This window comes from Nanorana parkeri, unplaced genomic scaffold (assembly GCF_000935625.1).
Source record: "Nanorana parkeri isolate BGI_ZX_2015 unplaced genomic scaffold, ASM93562v1 scaffold683, whole genome shotgun sequence".
Classification (NCBI taxonomy): Eukaryota; Metazoa; Chordata; class Amphibia; order Anura; family Dicroglossidae; genus Nanorana; species Nanorana parkeri.
The window spans coordinates 346338-352544 of NW_017306951.1; positions in this window are offsets into that span (position 1 = coordinate 346338).

The window sequence follows — 6207 nt, forward strand, 5'->3', positions numbered from 1 at the left end:
CGTGCATCTCCTGTGTTGCTTTCTTCCTGAAGATTGTCATCACAAAATGTGTGTGTGGTAGTCGGAAACAAGACTTTCATTTTCAATTGCTCTCATCCACCCTCCCTCCTCTCCCGAGGATTCGGTGAGCTGCGTAGACTGGAAGTCACAGGCTTGGTGGTAAATAATCTCATGCAGGCTGAAAAAAATAATAATAATAATAATAATAAAAAGTAGTGGCAGGGGAAATGTTAGATTAGACTTATAGGGGGAATTTTTGCGAATGCAGGGTATATGGTGGAGGATTCTGGAGGATGAAGGGTATATGGTGGGGAAACTCTGGAGGATGCAAGGTATATGGTGGGGGGATTCTGGAGGATGCAGGGTGTATGTCTGGGGGATTCTGGAGGATGCATGGTGTATGGTAGGGGGATTCTGGAGGAAACAGGATGTATGGTGGTGGGGGATTCTGGAGCATGCAGAGTGTATGTAAGGGGGATTTTGGAGGACGCAGGGTGTATGGTAAGGGGATACTGGAGGATGCAGGGCTTATGGTAGTGGGATTCCGGAGGAAGCAGGGTGTATGGTGGGGGGGATTCTGGAGGATGCAGGGTATATGGTGGTGGTGGGGGATTCTGGAGGATGCAGGGTGTATGGTAGGGAGGATTCTAGAGGATGCAGGGCATATGGTGGGGGGATTCTGGAGGATGCAGGGTATATGGTGGGGGGATTCTGGAGGATGCAGGGTGTATGGTGGGGGGATTCTGGAGAAGGCAGGGTGTATAGTGGGGGAATTCTGGAGGATGCAGTGTGTATGGTGGAGGATTCTAAAGGATGCAGAGTGTATAAGGCCCTTCAGATTTTTCTGTCTACAGGCTCCCAAGAAGTAAATCTGCTATTCAGGGGTTTTAGGACTGGAGTTGTAAGAGAGGCCTCCTTCGTCACTTCAGGCTCCGAAAGGTAAGTGACACCTTCATTCTTTGCAGCCATGATAATAATTTACATTTTTAGTTGGCTTGTAAAGGGAAGAGGGTGTATAGAGTATAATTTAAGCACTGCCCACACTAGAAACTGTTCTGCATTTCCTTTAAGGCAGTAATTTGTATAACGTCAATTGAGTAGTAGAATTCAGCATAGTGTTACATTAGTAATAAAGGATGAAATAATGTTAGAAAATGCCTTCATTTTGTAGCATAAGCTGAGACAATAGTAATTGTTTGCACTAAAAATTAAAATGCTTCTGTTTAGTGTGTCAACTTTGTATTGGCTTTTATTTGTGATTGTAATGGCAAAACACTAACGGTTTTGAAGTTTGTTTTTTCTCAACACAGGAGGAACAAGATTTGTTCTTAAAAAGTTAAAGAATTTCCAACATCTGTATAGTTGGTCTTGTACAAGAGATTATCAAAGATTGTCAAGGCAGAAATTTCAGGGACCCCGTGGCAGCTGTCTTGTGTCTCTAGCTGAGCTCAGGACTGATGTGATAACTGGCACATTCTGCCAGTTATTCTGAGAGTAAGACTTTCATTCAACAAAGCCATTGGTTTTTCCTCATGTAACCCTGGCAGCACATTTGTTCTTTGACAGTTTTGGGTCTCTGTTCTCAGCACTGAGCTCAGGCAAGAGATAGGGCTAAAACATTGGGCAGGAGACACAGCCTGATATTTCTGCTTTCATGGCAATACAAAGGAAAAATGTAAAAATCAAGTAATCCCTAAGAAGTATAGCTGTACTAATATAATAACAGAGAAATACAGAGGCCGTTATCTTTTGATATTATTATTATCATCATCATTATCATACAGGATTTATTGGGCACCAACAGTTTGCACAACACTTTATATTCTTCTGAAAATATTAGTTGCCTGGTTATGCTGATTTTCTGGCTTTAAATTATTGATCTGAAATAAGAATATATCAGGGGATCTAGCTTCACTGATGACACCAAAGACAACCAAGCAGTTAGCAATTTTAGCTGCAGGACAGCAATTGCTGTCTATCTATTTGACCATCTATATGCTATATGCTATTTGTCTATTTGGCAGGTTTAATTTAAAGTGAACAATAGATGAAAGTAGAAACTGTTGACCTACTGTTGTTGCTTTAGTTGTGGCGCTATTTCTGACACCTCTGACATTTTCAGGTGTGTCAGAGGCATCTTCTGCCTGACTGCTTATAGCTCTCCTCTACCCCTTCACTCTACATCATGGGTTCAGGAATATCAAGTCGTGAAAAACACAGGGTGACACACTAGTGAGTAGCTGTGATTTAGCACCCTTTGACAAAATAAGCTTGTGCTAGATTTATTTCCGGACAGATCAGGAAATCCTGAATATGCTCCCACCAGAAATATGATGGCGCCACCTGGTAGTGCACAACCTGGGTTTTCTCACAAGTCCAGGTCCACCTGAGACCCTACAGAGCCCACCATAGAGAGTCTATGGTGGGCTCTGCAGGGTCACTCTCAGGTGGGCTGTGTGGGATCTCAGATGGGCTCTGCAAAGGGCATAACTAGAAATCAAAGGGCCACATACAAAATTTTGCTATGGGGCCCTGTGATTTCTACTTTCTCCCCTGATTGGATGACTATGACTGCATGGCCAGAGTGGACCGGATGATTCACATCCACTTAAAGGAGAACTGTGAGGTGAGTGCTTTTCACTCACCTCATAGTTCTAGCTGACCTGTGACAATGAGACTGTCACAGGTCGGCTCAGTAGATCGGGAGGTGAGCGAACACATACTGGCGTTCGCTCACCTCTCGATCCTGTCACAGCTCTCTGCCATGATTGGGGAGGGGCTGGATTCCCCCCTCCCCGCTCTGATCCGCCAGCGCTGACTGGCGGATCGGACGGGGGAGGGGGCGGGGTACAGCTGGCTCTGCCTCTAGATAGGCAGAGCCAGCTGTCACTCACGCAGCTGGGCGAATCCCGGCATAATTGTCGTGATCCGCTTCAGCGTCTCAGTATACTGCGAGCATTAGCTCGCGGTATACTGTGGCGTTTCAATTTACCGCGAGCTGCAACTCGCGGTATACTGAGCTTAGGGTGACGGAAGGACGCTAGTTTGTGTAATTCCGTTACCCTAAGGAGAACTATGGGGAAAAGCCTTAACCCCATAGTTCTCCTTTAAAGATACCACTGACATTAATTTTTTTGCCTGGCGGTCAGTATACTAGACAGAATGCTGCCATATGCCACAAGTGACAAAGACATCTACAAGGTTATAGTCACAGACTCCTTTATCTTAGCCACCAAAATATATGTGAGCATCTATCCATCTCAATTTACCGCAGAGTGCTGCAACAAAAATGCACACCACTAGAGATATTAATAATGGAAACTCTTCAATATGAACTCTACACTCCAACTGTCAACAAATACCTGGGGCAATTGATCCAACAATGGCTTAACTCTCGGGAAGTAGTTACTGAAAAGGAAATGTGCAAGATTGTCATGGTGAAGAAATCTGCCAAAGTAGAAGCTGCAGTTTGCTTCATACACAGAACTGTATGCTCATGTTTATGGCAATGATCAAGGCAATTGTCTACCTAGACATGGCAGAACTTCATATATGCCCAGAAGCCCCACATGACATCTGGAACAATGAATTTTCAGAATATGTGATACCGTAATGGCTAAAACCCATTTGATTCCCTGTCAAAAATTATAAATACCCGAAGAACACCCCCAAAAATTACCCCTTTTTACACAGTAAATACCCCAAGGTGATCTCTTTGCTACAATCTTTTGGAAATGGAGAAACATACTGGTATTGGGGTACCTAAAAACAAATTAAGGTGCACTTAGCCTTTTAAAAGTCACTCACTCAAGGCAAGAGCATGTCGTCAGTTATTAGTGGAAGAATGTCCCCTGGATAAAATTGCACTGTATTGAAAATGCATTGTGTGAAATGGCTAGATGCCATTCAAAACCCCTTAAATAATCCAACAATTGTTGGTGGACAGTGGCATTCAACCACCCACCCCATAATTGGTGGTTAGTGGCACTTCAACCCCGACCCCCAAAAAATAGGAAAAATAATCCAACAAGCATTGGTTTTCAGTGACATTTTAAAACCCCTATTCCCTTTCCCCATCACTGGCAGTTGCTGGCACTTGTGGCCAGTGGCCCTTTAAACCCTCCACCACCACCACCACTTTTGATCTCAAGCTTTTCTCCACTGCAACTGAAGGATTTAATGAATGGATTAATTTATATAATCATCCTTCTTTGTTGTGAGAGGAAGGGGCAAGCTCACCAATATAAACAGTACTAGAATGTATGTCCAGTCAGATCTGTGCCTTTAGCCAATGCTTGCTGCTGTATTGTGACAGCGGAAGCAGCAGCTTTGTGTGTGTACAATGTATATAAACAGGACATACAAGTATGTCCACCTGTCATTTGGCCGCTGTATTAAAATCTGCATGGGAGATCAGGGCCACCATAGCCACCAATCCACCAAGGTCCCTCCATCAAATGAGACCCAATCCACTCTACAAAATTGATCCCCCTCCACTACACTTTGTGCCCAAACATCCCAAGGACGAATACCTAACTACAGTGGCCCAAAAAACCCACAGGGGAGCCCCAGATCCAGCGAATCCAGTGTCACAGGCCATACCCCAAACAGGCTCCAAGATAACTCTGGAGACACCACTACAATATGGTACACCCAAAAGAGTCCCCCCACCCCAGCTTCCCTCCTTTATTCCACTGACACAAATACAGAGGCAATCTTTTCTTCCCGCTGATGCCAATACAGCAGCATTTTTTCTCCCACTGACACCACAGATGCAGGGACATTTTATTCTCATAATGATGCCAGAACATTTTTTCGTTCACCACTGTTATTAAACTCTTCAATTCACTGCAGTATGCCACAACCATTGGCACTGTTTAAACACGATATGCAACCTATTTTTCCCCTGCCTCCTACTCTCTCCCCTATCACATCCCCATTTTATGACCTACTGACGTACAAAAGTTCCCAAGGTATGCAGAAGTGCAGGCCTCTTGGACAGGAGCAGGAGAGCAGAGTGATCTTACATCACCCTCCTGCTTGGTCCACCGCCAGCACTCACAGCATGCTGCCAAGCACACACTCGGATTTGGAAGGGTAGAGAACAGTTTAGGAAAAAGGGCTGCCAAGGGGTACCCAATGAAAGAAGGTTGTGAACCACTGCTCTACGTGTTTACACTGATCATTCAGCCTGCTGTATGTTTACTTCTAATCTGGGTTATCTCCCAGTTGTGTCAACAGCACTCAAATAGCATCTCTATATTCTCCCAGAGTTAAATGTGGCAACAGGGGAAGGAGGGGAGCTATACAATGTCTGAGGGAGGATTTGGGCTGGCTGGGTCTGTCTGTGAGGGAACCAGATGGCAGAAGGGCATGCGACTCTCAGATATCTGGTGACTCCTGAGTTTTCTGGGAGACAAACCTCAAATATGAGGCGTCTACTGATTTCTGAATTTTTCTAAATTTCATTGGTTACTATTGAGCTGTAACTAAATCTCTTCACTTCTCACTCAGTATGATAAGCATTAAATGTGTATTTGCTAACTGATAAAACCATAGCAAAAATAACGAAAAGTACAGAGCCTACATGACAGAGTAGAAAAGGGGCCAGGTAACAGAAGGGTTACTATAATTAAGGAAAATTATTAGTAAGAGCGTACTTACCTGATTGGAAGCCTGGATGCCAGCAGGGAGGGGCTCTGAAGGTGGTCTGGAGAGAAGGGTACAGCAAGTTCCAGTTCAAAGATTTGTAGACATCTGCAAAACTATCTCATCCACCCACCAATTACAGTTATTAAGTTTATGGATAACACAACAGGAGGCCACTGGACCATTTTTTTCTATAGATTAAATGTTTTTGTTACTTACAATCCAGGTGTGAAAAATGTCAATGAAAATTTTCCATAAATGTTAGCATCTTAGAAGCTTTCACACAAAAATGTATTTGTATTATTTCTAAATTATTGATCCCATATCTTGAGATAAGACAGAATAATAGCAGAATCTTCATTCTCAGAGCCTTGCAAATAAATTTAAACATTTATATTTTTCACCAGAAGAATTGCACTACTAATGCCCAACATCAGACCCATGATAAAAAATTAGCCATTTAGACATTATTCACACACTATTCACATTATTCAAAATAGCCCGTACAGCAGCGAAGGCAGCCAAACAGCTCAGCCCAGCGGAAGGCATATGCTAAGT